At 32.5% G+C, this 17,325-nt stretch overlaps 1 protein-coding gene across 3 annotated transcripts in view; it reads left to right on the plus strand.

Moving 5' to 3' along the window:
- The window catches only part of LOC148625042 (uncharacterized), a 67,990-nt gene that overhangs the window by 10,643 nt on the left and 40,022 nt on the right, over nucleotides 1-17,325 (plus strand). The window lies entirely within an intron of this gene.

Here is a 17,325-nt window from a genome sequence, read left to right on the forward strand (position 1 = left end):
CAGGTTTGGAAGTTAGTGTTAAGTGAATTTGATGCACTTTTGTACTTTTTAGTATACTTTTTTATTTCCGTTGGTTAAATATAACTCCATTATAGTTATTAGCATATATTCATATCAATTGACTCTTTCATGTAGTTTTTTGTAATAGTTTGTTTAGTTTAAAAACATGGGGCGTATGTATTTTTCTTTTTTCTCTCTCCATAAATTGACTAAAGCTGATTATCAGATAGCGTAAAATAATGACGTTGCTTTTACAGTCCAATTCAATTGTTCTTCATTTGTTTCGGTTTCTGTTTATTTTTATTTTAAGTAATCAGAAAGGCAATAAATGCATTACATTCACATCCAAATTATGCATGTATTGACATTATGTTTATATAAAATCTAAAATTTACACTGATGTTAACAAAGCCATACTTTATGGTCAACAAAGAAGCCACACTTTATGGTCCTGTCCCAAGCCAGGAACTTGTAGTTCAGTGTTTTTTATGATTATTGTTATTCATTTTTTTCTATAGGTTAGGCAAATTTTCGTTTTTTATGATGAGTTTCACTTCATTTATTTGGGGCTTTTTACAGCTTGCTTTATGGTATGGGGTTTGCCTAACATTAAAGACCGTATGGTGACCTTTAGAAGTTTAATTGTTCCTTGTTTGGCTTTTGATGGATGACTGTCTCATTGGCAATCATAGCACATTTCCTATTTTTATATCTAAAATATCATATCCCAAAATACACCAAGCGGGTATCAACTCAAAATTTCAAAATTTAAAGGAAATTAAATTTCAAAATGTATACATAAATTTTTCTATTTTTGCCCTCTCTGAATACAATGGAGAAATAAATAAATTACCGAAGACTGTAAATAACTCTAGAAAAAAGGGAATAAATTGGCATTTTAGGAAAATGATTTTTGTACGCGAGGTTCGAAAATGATGTTTTACAATATGTCATCAGTGAATGCCAGCTATTGATTATTTGTCACAGACTTTCATGTCACAAACTAATTGGATTCATTATTCATGTTGCGTGACCATATTGAAGCTGAGTTGATGAGCTGTGTAGTTCTCATTAACAAACTCCTTTCAGTTTTCTAATAAAAGGTGAATTAAAAATGTAAAAGCAACTCGGCCGTATGGTGTGACCTTTGCCCTACTAGCTTTTTTAGTTATTACAGTATTACAGTATCCACACAATTAAATTTTTGGATACGGAGAGGATACTCTGGCGCGCTAAGATTGACGTTTTTTTATTAATTACATGTATGCCACATCAAAGTGACGTTGACAATTCCCAAGATTAACAAATTAAAAGAGGTTGTAACATTAAGTATAGTACATGACCATATTTTATGTTGGCAACCTGGAGAAGCAATCTATTACACGAATCGGTTGTCGATTTTTTAATTAATTCTCATGCATTCTATATATGAATATGACACTGCAACGAGAATTCGGGACACTTGCTGACGATATTCAAAAGCATTTTTAAGTATCTAAAGATGAGAAAATGTCGGTCGACATCTTATACGGTTATGACTTGATAGTTTAGGAGATTACTGGCAAGATTGGTTGAGAACCTTGTGTCATCTATTGATAATAAAACTGTTTCAGCAGTAGTTGCTTGATACCGTTGCTTTTTTAACTATTAACACATTTTTGTCGCATTCTACCATGTCTTTCCTTGGACTGGATATTCTATAGAGATTTTGATTATATATATATATATATATATATATATATATATATATATATATATATATATACACGTCTCGGAATGTGACGACTCTATTCGCTACACTGCTCTATCGGATCAAATTGATACAGGGAAGATATGTAAACGTATAGAAAGGTCTGAAAAATTCCAAACGTTGTTAGAACTGTCAAATTTGCGATGCAAATTTCTGGTCGTTCCCTCCGCGGGACTCAAACTCGTACCGCTGTGACATCTATGGCAACACCGCCTGCGCAAAGTCCAGCGCCCTAGACCACTCGGCCAGCTAGGCTATATTAAATATAGCTTTTGCTAGCCGGGTCATTCCTCCTCGTAGGATTAATCTAGGGCTGTAACTAAGTACACGATGTGTGGTAGTACGGGACAGCTCAATCAGAGGGTGTTAGATTAGTGGTCTAGGGCGCTGGACTTTGTGCAGGCGGTGTTGCCATAAATGAACATTCTAATACAATAGAGACATTTCTCTGTAGTAATGTATGTATTGTATACACACAGACGTTATTCCTTTGGGGTGATCTCTCACTTTCACCTCTCTGATGACACATGATAGTACTAATGAAGGTGCATTGATTACTTTTTTGTATAAGCTTTTTTTTTAAACGATTTGCATACTCAATCTGTCTCGTTAAATACTCAGTTCTTACCGTTGAATTTTGCTTATATATGAAAAAATACGATTGTCCATATTTGTTTTTCTCATGTTTCTACATTTCAAATTGATCTGTGAAATGTTAATTCTAAATTAGTTTTGAATCGTTTCGTAGGCATCACTACTTGGTAGATAAACAACCGCTAAAGAGCAATTAAAACAAATATTGTGTCTAATGGTTTGCCGTAAATTTGAAAATGTGGTGAAATAATCAATCTAAGATGAATGGTACAATGAAACGATATAATGTAGTAATAAACTAAAAGTAAAAGCTTGATTGATTAGATACATGTAGTTGTAAATTCAGAACATTTTAGCCATCTCACTTAGTTAATCATATAATACCGGTGGAGACGAGAAGAGAATATGCCTTAACTCTTCATCCAGAAGAAAAGAATACAATATACTAAAAAATACGTGGGGAATGTATGACTTAGGTAAAACAACTGATCAGAATTTTAGTGAGCGACTTCTCTGTCCAAACTTTCTGCCAAGTCCACTAAAATTACGCGGTTCGTTTTGAAATGATTATGTAGGGTTGATTGAAACAACTGTATGACTAAATAACAATACCTAAAATCAAACGTGATTGTAAATGAAACGCGGCTTAAACAACACTATTTTTTTACTTACTTAAATGATATTAATGGATATTGTCCGATTTTTGAAGATTTCTTATTAGATGGTAATGTATTACAAATAAAGATGTTCAGTCGCGGACTTCACTTTCTCTGTTTAAGTATTCATACCTGATTACATTGGAACATAACAGTCCTTAAATGTAATATGAAATAACTAATATAACATTTTTATTCTGAAGTAAAGTAAGCAACGCACTGATTAATAGTAAAGACAACTTCTATTTTTGAGAAAATCTGCAATAAAAACCCGTTTGCTATGCAGATAATAAGGTCTCGCAAATCACTATTTTTATTATCATTTTAATAACAAAATTAATACAAGACATAAAATGTTTTGTTTCGATATTTCAAAACGAAAAGTCAGTTACTTATCGCAGCTATAAATTCGTTCAATACTGCCTGAATACAGAGACGATAAGCCATTGCTTGTCAAGGATTTTATTTTGTATCAAACGAAATTACAAAATGTGATACACAACACATAAAACGAAGGTTTAGTAGAGCTGAGACCCTTTTCTTTTGAGTTACTTTAAGTGTAAACAAAACAAATGTATTGAAAAAAAGTCTATTTCAAATGTCTGTTTGAAATAAATTTAAAATCTTCGATCATCCTTATAAAAAATGTTTTAAACCATTTCAATGGTTATAGATTGACACATGGAAACAACCATACATTAAAAAACATACTCGGTCACTAAACTATTCTCAAATCATTTTCCTATATAGACATTGTATTTAAAGTAAATAACGTCTACAGGCGTTTTTTAAGTTGTAAACTATATCGTTTTATTTTATATTATGTTCAGTTTACATCATATAATTGATTGTAAAACACGCCCCGAATTAAAGACGACATTCGGTATCTAGTTCATGGTAAAAGAGATTCTAACGAATAAACAACTTTAAAGCTTTTTTTTTCAGATCTTGTCTAATATTTTACCACAATAGAAATATAATAAACTTGTGCAAATTGCTTCACTTTAACTACCGTTTTGTGTTTTGCAACTTGTAATACATTGATACAATAACTAAAAGCTATTTGCATATACTTTCTTTGTATTACGACCTTGATAGTGTGCTCTGAAACCTTTCAATCATAGTACATTTCAATTTATATACTGAGTACGTAGAAATGAAAATTTAAAAACAATAATTTAAAAATTTGTTAAAGGTATTGTATTTTTATCTTGTTCAGTTCATAACTTTTAAATGGACCTATACACACTTTCCGAAATAAAATGAATGGTTATAACAAAATTACTATTGAACGGATAAGCTTTAGGCAATAATCTAAAAAATAGTTCAGAAATGTGTGATGGTGGTATTATTGTTTATGTCGTTTACTTTATTTCACTACTTGTATTACTTACATATGAGGTATTTGTGTTTATAGTAAAAAGTTGTTTAAGTTAGAAGTCAGTGGGACATGTAGAATCCACACAAACGCGGATTATTAAAGAGCAACGTGCCTTATCGTAAGGATCAAAGTTTCCCTGTTTTCTGAGTATGATGCCCAATACGTTTTAAATAGTATTGTTTTTTCTATGAACTTTCATTGACTGCCGTTGGAAGGTTAAATAATGAAGATTACTATCATATAAATTTAGTTGTGTTCTATTTTTCCGAAGATGAGAAATCGATTTAAAACCCAAAAACTTTTGCCACAGGAGAGGGGCGCCATTTATTCTTTTGAAAACTTTGGGGATCAGACCTAAGTGCACTCTCCATCATAATACTGTGAAGTAGAACCTTTTAAATTTCACATAACATTGGGACTCAAGTATTTAATTACTTAAGTTTTTAAGAGAAGAAATTGTAAATAAGCAGTGGGGTTTAAAATTCATTGAAATGTAGCGTAGTTTAATGCAAGTTCTAACAAAAGGTATTGATCAATTGTCAGTGTATGGCAGATATGAGATCTTTGTTTACAACACAAATGTAGTCTTAAAACTAATGCAAGTCGGGCATTAGAGCAACGATTGAAACTTTTAACAAACGAATTTAAAAAAATATATATATATTATAAAATAATGGTTACTTTATCATGTTTGGTTGGGGTTCGATGTGTTTGTTTTTCAGTTTGTACATTTGTTTTTGTTTTTGTTTTGTTGTTGATGTTGTTGTTGTTCATATTGTAGTTATCGGTATTTTCCGTCGTTTCCACCTTTGGAATAACTACCACTTCTTTTAACTTATGTAAGTCCCGTTTGTTTTACCTATCAAATCAAATTCCCTTAATAATTCTGATTGTTTTCTTATTTTGACATGAAGTATAAACAAAACAAATTGCACTTGCTATATTCAATCAATTACATACAACCTTGTCTGCTCATATATTTGAGTCTTTAAAAGGCCAAAACTTTTTTGTTTACTGGGACCCTAAATTTGTAAGAACTCGTATTCAATATAATAAAAATGGTGATTGTGATTTTGGATCACAAAGCAAATCTTTACACGGTCATTAGTAGATTTAAATGTCAAAGGTTAAGAAGAGAACAAGCCAAAATATGGAAGGACCCGTTATTTGCAAAAAGTTTTAGAACTTTTCTTTATTTTAAAAACACAAACTTAAACACAGACTTAAATTATAGAAGATATTTTTATTTAGAAACTGGACGCATGTAGATGTCAATAAATGGACATTACGCATTTGGGTGGTTTTAAATTTCATTATGTATGGTTTATTTTCGAACCTTTAAGTACATTTTCCAATCGATGTGAGAAAAAAAAACAAAACCCTCCCATGTATCCTTTCTTAAGAACGTAAAAAAGTTTAAAAAAAAATATGCAGAGCTCTTTATTAAGGTGTAATGTTTTAGATAATTCATCTTTAACGCCAAACATCAATTTCTAGATCTATTCCAGTACAACTTTGAATAGTTAAAACAATAATGCAATTCAAACTAATAATACTATTTGTTTTAGAAGGAAATATAGCTAATGTCCGGTGACCTCATATTAGTCTTGATTTTAATATAAGCTTTTTTCAATGTATTTGTTCTGTTAATATCCTTAATGGTAATGTATGCTATATCCTGAACAGTGGGAAAGCACTATTAGAGTAGTCATATTGCCACACTAACCTGGAAATAAATACAAAATTGAAATTACTGGTTGTATGAAGCAAATTAAGCATAACTGGATTAGCTTTAGACAAGCATGCTTGAGAAAACTAATGTCCTTTTAATTGTTGAATAGAAATAAATGCAAACGATCCTTATCATGGACTAACGCCGCCTACGAATGATATTAATGAGTATATGTTATTAAAATAAATGGAAAACAAATCAATAAATTTGACATTAATTTCTGTATAAGTCATGCGCTAAATATTTCACTTTCGATGGGTGGTTTCAACTTAGGGTCTTGTTTATTAATATACAATTATGCAATCTTTGTTTGTTTTGTATTATTTCGGTTTTAAGCTAAATATTCATGTTTTCCGTGGAGGACTACGCAAGAAAATGGATAAAACGGTAACAAGAATACATTAATTCTCTGTCAGAGTGGTTACAGATCGTGAGGTCTTTAATTTTGAAACAAATGAAACTGTTAATTAGGTCGATGACTGCCAATTCTACATCAGTTTTTAAAGACCCCGATGTAGCAAAAACATTGTCTACTATAAATAAAAAAACATGTTGTCGTACCAGCAGAAAAAAAGTATAAAACAACATTGTTTTTGTCTGCAAAACGATTTACATCAGATGTTTATTATCAGAGGTAGACGTAGAAAATAATAGCAGTGATAAGACCTATACTGCTACCACACTCTCCAAAGAAGAGATTGTGGAAAACCATAAATCTGTGCTATTGCTATTCTCTTTTGGTCTGCAAGGACGATGATTGAGATTAACCGTCTATGTACTGAATTCCTAAACTCCACAAGAATCCATATAAACAACGTAACATAGCTTAATCTGCAAAATGTACCACCAAACCTTTTTCAAAACCTATAACTTCTACACTCACAGCTGTCAAAGAGGGTCTGCAGTCCTATCACAGCACCTGTTACTCTCGTAGTGGTATTAATTCAATGTGGATTCTGAAAAATTCGAAAGATCTTTTGGAGACAATCAGTTCAAGACTATCAGAATATAATAGCATTAAAACCAGTGAGTTTTCAAAACTGTATACTTCTATTCCCCATACTCAGTTAAAATCATACATCTTTGTTTTTTCCAAAAAGATGTCACACCTAGATACAAATATATAGTTCTTGATAGAGATTCCCTATACTTTGTAAGAAATAATTCCAAATCATCTTTCAAATATACAGAGGAAGATGTTTACGAAATACTGGAATTTTTTATCGACAACATATTTGTCCAGTGTGGTGGACGCGTTTTTCAACAAACGGTCGGCATTTCAATGGGAACAAACTGAGCTCCTCTACTTGCTGACCTATTCATTTACACTTATGAAGCTGACTCTATAGCTGATCTGATCGGAAAGAAAGAATATCGTTTTGTCTACCCCGGACTTGACTTTTTCTGAGCAACTCGGTGTTCATCTGCACCATGAGCACTGATTTATTCAACATGTCATAGTTTTCCTTTCCTCGTTTGTCTAGCCTGGACTTGACTTTATATGAGCAACTCGGCGGGTATTTCTAGACAAGAAGAGGACGCTTACCCTACCGGTGCACCTGGTCCATGCTCCCAGTTTTTAGTGGAGTCCGAGTTACTTTGTGTTTTTTGTGTATGTCTGTTTTCCATGTCTGGTCTTTGTCCCTGGATTGCATTCTTTTGATTACCGCTATAACCTTGATTCACTTGATTACTCTTTCTCTGTTTTTCAAATACTTTATTCTGTTCTTATCTATATTCAAATCTTTTAGACAAAAATAAAATCGGTATAATTGAAAGTAGATCCATTTTGTGTAATTAATTTGTTTTTAAATATTTTTTTATTAAAGCAAAATCTAAGACATACAGGCGACTTAAGGAAAAAGGAGACACCCAAATAAAAACTAGTCAATATCAATAAAGAAGATTGGTTTGACTAATCAACTTTATGTTCAACCCTTTTCGTTTTAATTTTTTTCTTTGTGTTTGTTTAAGTGTAAGTACTCTTACACATGTACCAATAGGAAACAAAGGTTACAATAGAAATGCTTAATGTTTTGATTGATTCATTCATTGCTTGGTCGTGGTTTTACATCTTATTGGATATATATCACAAACTTCTAAACGAAAATACTAAATTATTCTAACAGACCCTGCTTTGAACTCGTCTGACACAATGAGTCGGATATTTATTATGCCAGCGTACAAAAGCAACAGTATCCAGGTATATATTATATCTTACTTAGATTCATCATAATGACTTTTAAGCTAAGAGTAATCAAAGGGACCAAGATACGTGCGGAAATCAAGTGAATGTAATCCAGGGACAAAGACCAGACATAGGAAACAGACACACAGAACACACATCATAAAATAACCAAAATAATACATACAAAGTAACATGAATAAATGAGCAACTCGGACTCCACTAAAAACTGGAAGCATGAACCAGGTGCACCGGAAGGAAAAGCGTCCACCGCTTTTCTAGTAATATCTACCGAGTTAAAATCTCATAAAATTTCAAGTCCAGGGCTGGGTAGACGAAAGAGGAAAAGAAAACTATGACACGTCGAACAAATCAGTTTTCATGGTGCAGATAGAAACACTGTAACGATCCACGAGTTCATGACCACGACCATAAAATTTCTATAGTGAGTACTTCAACCTAACCCTGTTCCAAAAGCTTAATTGAAAACTCCATGCGCAGGTGCTGAAGGGATGTTGTCACGGGTCCATTAATCATTTCTTTATATACCACGTCCTTGGCGGAAAGGCAATTAATCATTTCAAGTATTCGGATCCGGATGAAATCCACAACATTTTTAGCAATATAAATGTTTTTTGTCTTTGTCGACATGAAGAGTTTACATGCAATGTAATTGCATAAGCAGTCTACACTTATGATAAAATTCAAATGACGTCTACCAAATATCGCATACTTTATATCACACCTCTGGACCTATATCGCACACCCTATATCAAACCCTTCACAGACCATACTTGAAGTATGGTCAAAATATATGATATTAATGAACATGACATGTAAAAAACTATATCACATGCTGTATCAACCCTTGACCTATATCATCGCGTGGGCCGGTGGTTTTAGGGGTGATATGGGAGTCTAGAGTTGATATAGCATGTGATACAGATTTTGGCATGTTATTTTCAGTATGTACTGCATTACAAGTAAGAATAACTTGCCATTAAAAACTCCGTGTCGTTTATATCATATTTGGCATTCAGGTTGATTTCATCAAAGCAAAATCGAAATTAAAATATTTACTTAATCCTGTGCTCCTATCCTAACAAAGCATTATTTGGCAATTCATGCATTTACGGAAAGGAAACCAACGTCTACTTCGATATAAAGCAGCGTAAAACATTAAGCTTTGTGGCATTTTTTAAATGAATGATATGTTGGCCACAGGCGTCAGCAACTTCAATTTAGTTGCATAATGCTTAGTGTATTCAGATAACATTTATCTCAATATTCAGTTTGCAAAAACATGTTACTCCTATTTTCGGATACAAAAATCATGTTACTTAGAAATCATTTGTGAATCTATTTTACGACAACATTGATGTTAAAAAGTTATTCCCTATCATAATTTTTTATAATTTTCATAATGTTACCATTTACACGTGCCTTGTATTGTTGTTGTTGCTCCATCGTGATATGGTACGTTTTAAATTAGATAACATAAAACAAAAATCAAAATTTCTCTTGTTATATGCATGCTTTCAATTCAAAACTCATCTTTATGTCATACGCTAGGAAAAAAACAAATTTAGTTATGAAATTAACTCAACTTCACATATTCAGGAATATCTGCACTTTCATGTCAACAAAAATTTATACGGTCACATATACGAATATTCAAGGTCAAAGGTTTCCATCTTATACAACATGTATCGCCACCAGCGAGACATTATTTAAAGTTGTTATTTGTTATTAGTGGATTATTGTTCATTTTAATAAACAGTTTAAAAACATCTTAGTGGTTGAAATTGTAGTAAAAAAGAAAGAGTACAGTAACATTTGAAATACCGTTAAATAAAACCGACATGTCTCCTTGAATATAATCCATGGACAAAGACCAGACATGGAAAACAGGAAAACACAACAAAGAACATAAAGTAACGAAAATAATACATACAAAGAAACAAACGTAAATGAAAAACTCGGACTCCACTAAAAACTGGGAGCATGGACCAGGTGCAACGGTAGGGTAAGCGTCCTCTGCTTTTCTAGCAACACCAACCGAGATACAATTGCTCATTAAGTTGCACATAAATCATTTCGAATCTACTTTCTACCTAAATATTTACAATATTCAAAATTACATCCTTTTACACATGCAACACGGAACTCATTTTAGAGGAGAGCAACTTGCAAAACACTCGAATCAATAATTAAATTGGAGTATATTCCGATTATTTATTCCTTTGTTAATGTTGGCCTCGACAAGTATTTCATTTTAATCTTTATCACATTTATTACTTCGATGAATTTTATCATTTATCATAATTTTTTTATTCATTTTTTTTTAAATCACAGAAATATAACTACATAGTAAACAAAATAAACGTTAATCCGAAATTTAGAAAAAAAACACTACTTCGTAAATCATCAATGTAAATATTTAACTGCAATTTTAGCATTTGTTTAACAAGCAAAATAAAATATTTATGCTACACAATTTAAACATTATCAATACAATTGCTGATGGCCCACCGTACATAGAGAGCACCAGTGAAATACATGTCACCACGAATTTATCACGATCATTCATGTAAAATAGATCTCATATCTACAGTATGAAAAATTGTAAAACGTAAGCTTACAAATTAGTTGAGTCGGTCAGGAAAGATCAACCTAGTTCTAGTGAAAACCTGTTTGTTTGTTGGGGTTTAACGTCCGAGCAGCAATATTTCAGCTATATTCAGACAACGACCATGAAATGGATGATAAAATGAACATGAAATGAAAAAAAAAAGGATGGGTCACAAGGATAATAGGGTCGACAAATTTTGATTGCCACTGGAAAAAGGGGGGATGGGTACGGTCGGGCAATTTAGCCTCCTGTGGCGGAGCGCAAAGGTTCCTACTCCTATCGAATACCACAGCAGGGTTCTTTAACGTGCGAGGAACGTGGCATCTTTCCCAACACGGTGCACCACTATGGTTTGCGGTCAGGTTTTCCGTATTATAGCCTGACAACCCCAGCATGCAACACGCCAGGGGTACCCCATTCCACCACCTGGGGCACACATCCCAGTTGCTCTGTGGGCAGAGCGCCTAGCCCCCGGCTAGGTTTCTGAGCACTATTTAGTCGCCTTGTACGACAAGCTTAGCGCTGCTGCAGGCCTATTCTTTTAACACCCGGACCTGCACGGGGCTAGGGAAAACCTGTGTCGAAACCAAAGCAATTAGTTTCAAGAGCGTTACTCTGATATCAGTGATAATTAATGAAAATAAATTAAAACGTATATCCAATAAATAATGACAAAAGTCTACATATATAAAATGAATATGAAAGTAAATACGTCTTAACTGATATAGATGTAACTAAAGGCTGACAAACCATACTTGTCACATGACCAATATGCTATTGAATCTACTCGATTACTAATTACAATAATTTCCCTCTGAGGGCTGTAACACGAAAAGCACCAGTTCATCGATATAGAATATCTCACTCCTGCAAGGAGGGTATTACCGCTCTATCAAAGTTGTTATACCTCTGCCGCAATCTACTCTTAACCACACTTCTATATGATGTGCAATACAACAGAAAAGTTGTTACCGTGCCATCAGAATGTTTTTTTCACTTTCTGTATAGTAAAGCCTATAAGCTAGTGATGTGATATGTAATCAGTCAAGAAGCGTTTATAGTGTGTGATGAAATCTACTTCTTTGTGCCGTTTGATGTAGGGATATGTGTATTTCTTTTGCAATTTATTTAATAAACAGGGCCCAATCTAATGGACTTCCTAAGTCCTGTGATTAAAATTTATGAAAGAACATATTTCAAGATTTTACTATTAAAATACAGTGAAATGGAAGTACCAAAATCACTAAAATCAATACCTCTTTGCAAAATACAAGAAAATGTTAAATCGGATAAAAAATAACTTTATCGACATGATTGTATAACTTTATTCACAAAATCTTGAAAATCACAATCAACGTACCACTCCGTGGTGATTGATCTTTTATTTATAATTCGATATCTCCTCCATCCTCTCTATTCTTTAAACATGTCTTCCAATTTATACGGTTGACACATTTAATAAAAAAAAGTCTTTCTTAAATACCACTTATTGACTAATCCTGAAAACACGTAAGTTAAGAAATACTAGTATACTTTTACGCGTTGAAGTCGGATATTTATACTGGTTACATACTTTGAATTATTAAATTTGTTCAATATACCAAGAATAAGCCGTTCCTATTGTTTCACAACAGTGTAAATATTTCTAGTTGCTGTATGATACTGTGATAGATATGTTTGATGTCTTCTATGTAACCAATAGTTAAATGGTTGATCAATTATTTAAATATAATATTCAAGTTCAAGTTCCTCGAAATCATCTGGAGATCTCAGCGGGATGTTCCCTTCGGATCAATTAAAGAGAGAATGATGGGAAAAGGAAAATAACGCACTTAACAACTTTCTATATTTTACAAAGTTAAGGTTGTTGTATATTTTGCTATTTCAAGGCAATTGAAAAGTGAAAAAAAAATATTGAAAATGCCTTGTATGCAATTACCTCAACAGTTATCTGTTTCCTGAAATTTTCTGTATCTGATATGTTTGATCTTCTTTCTTAATATACTATTGCCTTATTTTATTTCAAAGTCTTCATAACATCAAAGTAAAACATATTCCTGTATGATAAAACACTTATCAAGAATCAACAATAATGTATAAAATATAGTCAATTACAATACAGCATCACGACAAGAGGCAAAGGAAGGCAATAGATAAAAGAACGAGTACAATACATGCATGTTCGTCGGGGTATTGGGTGGTGGTGAATTTGGCATGGGACAATATGCAAAAGGATACGAATATGTAATAAGTTCGACAGATATCTGTTAACAAATAAAACCTTGCATATAAATAAACGTAAAGTGTAGATAAAGAAATAATCCACTCGTAACACTTGTAAGACAACTTTTTAAATGAAGAATTCAGTCTATAGTAACATATTTTTTTCGAATAATTTTTTATGTCAGTTGCTGAGCTCTATCTTGGAAATCAACAAAATGGTTCCTATTTAAAGAAAAGCGTAATTTAAGGGTTGGTTAAGAAACCAAAATGTTTGTCAATAGGTACGGGTAATGAGGGAAGCAAAGAGTGTGTTACAGGGTGAATGGGAATAGCAAAAAATCAGGGATTTACCGAACAGATGACTCTTAATGGTAAATGCATTGAAGGACTTTTTGTTGCAATTTCTTTTTTCCTGAATTTCTCTTTTTGTCGCATTACGTTAAAAGCCTAATAAAAAAAAACATCCGTATATGCAGACTATGCATTCTTTAATTACTTAAGAATTATCTATAACTAAGTTCCTTGGTTTCTTTCATTCAGTCTTGAACTTGAAATGTTTGTCTGTTTGTTTGTTGGGGTTTAACGTCCGAGCAGCAATATTTCAGCTATATTCAGACGATAAACATGAAAATGATGATGAACATGAACATGAATTGATGATGAAATGAAAAAGGGATGGGACACAAGGACAATGGGGCCGACAAACTTTAACTGCCACTAGAAACAGGGAGAGGTGGGTAAGGTAGGGCAATTTAGCCTCCTGTGGCGGAGCCCTATGGTTCCTACTCCGGGAAAATACCACAGTAGGGTTCTTTAACGTGCGAAGAACGTGGCATATTTCCCAACACGGTGCACCACTATGGTTTTCGGTCAGGTTTTCCGTATTATAGCCTGATAACCCCAGCATGTAACACGCCAGGGGTACCCCATTCCACCACCTGGGGCACACATCCCAGTTGTTCTGTGGGCAAAGCGCCCTAGCCCCCGGCTAGGGTTATGAGCACTATTTAGTCACCTTTTACGACAAGCTTAGCGCTGCTGCAAGCCTATTCTTTTAACACCCGGACCTGCCCGGGACAACTTGAAATGTAAATCAATACAAAATACAGTACCGAAGTACGTGTCAATTAGGTATAGATTTGTAAATGCTCAAATGTAATAAACCACTACATTGAATAAAGGACAAAAAAAAACTTTAGCAGTAGCGTATTATTATGTTGTCTCATGCAGAATTATGACCTACTGTGAACAATATTTATGAAATAATTGATAAGTAATAAGTATTTGTTTTAATCGACGTTACATTTACAAAATCTTTAATTTTATCAAATAGTTCATAACAAGAAATATAAATTTAAAATCGTTTTACACTGGAGGTCTCATTAAGCAACTAAATAATCAAAATGGTTCAATGAGCGCATCTGTAAGTGCAGGAATCACTACCAGTATTTATTCATTATTATATTTATCACTACCATCATATTAAAGTCTTTGTAATAATATGAATTTCAAACTTTAAACCTTGTTTTGGACAGCTATAGATTAATTTTAAAATATGTTGTTAACACTTTTCTTGTTAATGCTATATTGAAGTTTAAAAACATTTTTCTTCGTTTGACTTGTGCTTGTGTGTTAAATACATATAAAGATGTATTTAACATTTTTAGTGGAGTCCGAGTTGCTCATTTGCATTTGTTACTTTGTATGTATGATTGTAGTTACTTCATGTTTTTTGTTGTGTATGTCTGTTTACCATATCTGTTCTTTGTCCCTGGATTGCATTCTTTTGATTACCGCTATAACCTTAGTTCCTTGATTACTCTTTAATGTATAATTAAACTGAATGAAAACTTTTCACTATGGAATGTCATAGATATTGACTTTAGCTTAACCTTAATGAATAAAATACAGTTTATGGTTTGACAGTTAACAAAGTAGCTACATGCTCCCACCCCACAACACTTGTGTGGAGTAATCTGTGCGTTTATAAGTTATCTTTATTAAATAGAAAGGAAATTCATGCGAACCAACATCCGAAAGGAAAGAATATAACCCGAGGATACGATTAGACAAAACAAAATAGACATACATAACATAGAATATAAAATTATCAAAATAATTTGTATATACAAACAAAAGTAAATGAGCTATTTGGTCTCCACTAAAACATTGAACATGACTATGAACACTGGTATAGTAAGTACTACTCACATAGAAAAGTATGATAATTTCACTAATAAATGAGGTTTGATTTTTAATCTAAATTGTAGCTTGCCTTCTGTACAAAATACGAATAAAAAGAAATGGTTTCAGTGGAGGAATATCCGACCCGTAAATGTATAAACAAATGCAATCATAGAGGAAAATCTAAAATAAATGAAATTGGCATCACCTGAATAAATCAAAACAAACGTACTCAGACTAACTATCCAATAACTACTGTCGATTGACTTGTTATAAAACTAATGTATAGGTCAATGATATTTAAATCAAATAGACATGATTCATTACAAATTTTACAGAATTAAGCAAAATAAGTCTGGAGGACTAAACACGTGACCTCGAAGGAATAAAAAAAATATACAATTTTACTTTTCAAAGTCCTTTACTTTTTTTAATAAATTTGTTGATATAAAAACAAACTCCTTAGAATGATATGACATTGTATGTACTATCTCACATTTAAAGCAGCCATGCAAATATTTTATACACGATTATGGGAAGGATAATAAAATATCCAGAAAAGGCATGCAAGATAGGAAAAAAGATTAGGAACAAAAAATTGAGATTTGGGATCAAATATTTAATCAATCATTTCGTACGACCAAAAATTCTATGCTTAAAAAAAATATTCCAGTTAAGACACAGAATTGTAGCCAAAAATGTTTCCTATTTAAGTGTAGCATGAAAAAAAAACAAAATCGTGAACTTTTGCAATAAAAACAATGCATTTTGCATTTGTTTTGTGAAGCATGAACGGATGGCTAGGTTTAAACGATGTTTTTAAGTATTGTGGTTTTCCTTGCCCTCTTAACACTATATTGGATTTAGATGACCCAGAAAACACATATAGTAAAACAGAACACATAATTTTGATTATCAAATAACACATTTACAAAAGCAAACGTGGTGAAATACCCTTAATATATGGAGGTTTGGAATTTTCAAAATATTGAATCGGAGTAGAAAAGTTCAATACTCAATACATGTCCCTCACACAAAAGAAAGAATGTTATAAACATAAGCGGTTGCTTTTTGAACAAGTGCTTAGTAGATAACAATCTTTGTTAAAAAAAATATCAATGTGTGTTCGGTTAACTTGTGCATGTATTTAGTTTTTTTTTTATTCGTCTATGTTTTCAAATGCTGCTTTTGGTCTGTATCTGTGACTAACGTGTAACGTTTTTACCCCCCCCCCCCAAAAAAAAAAAAGCTTTATTTCCAATGTGCATTTAAGTACTTGTCCCTCTAAGAAAATGTATACAAATGTATAAAGAGTGTGGCACATGAAGGAAAATAAACTGAGATTTTATTGCATTAGCCAATTGGTTATAAATTACTATCAACGAGTTTGTAAAATTTGCCTTTTTAAGGTATTGATAGGCCAAATTTATTTGAAAGCAATACGGAAATATGGCGGGAAAATTTTTTCGCACTCTTTCCGTTTAAAAGCAGTAAAAATATCTATGTCACAGATGCTTCAGGATAAACTTAAATAGCTTTTTGGTTGTTTTCTAGATGTACAGAATATGTTTTCAGCAAAAATGGGTAAATTTGGGGAAATGATGTGCCACCCATTGCCTGATTCTTACACAGAATGGTACTTAATAGTTTTTTTTCTACTTTTAACCAGAACTCTGCGTTGCAAACTGCTGCAAGCCACAAACAAAAAATGATAAAAAGATATACTATACATAATAGTTCGTTTTATTAAAATCCCCCAAATTAATTTTAACTATTACATTTTTTTTAAAAAACAAATATAAACGATATTTTTTAATATATCAAAATTTTACCTGCTGTTTTGTAAATAAATCAGACAGGATTTCTAAAAAAAAATACTACACAAATTCCAAGTCATTGTTAAAGAGTAATCAAGGGATGTCGTAAAAGGCGATTAAATATTGCTCAGAAACCTAACCGGGGGCTAGGCGCTCTGCCCACAGAGCAAC

Source organism: Perna viridis, chromosome 2, assembly GCF_037379345.1.
Source record: "Perna viridis isolate PV_CMFRI_1.1 ecotype Kerala chromosome 2, ASM3737934v1, whole genome shotgun sequence".
NCBI classification, from domain to species: Eukaryota; Metazoa; Mollusca; class Bivalvia; order Mytilida; family Mytilidae; genus Perna; species Perna viridis.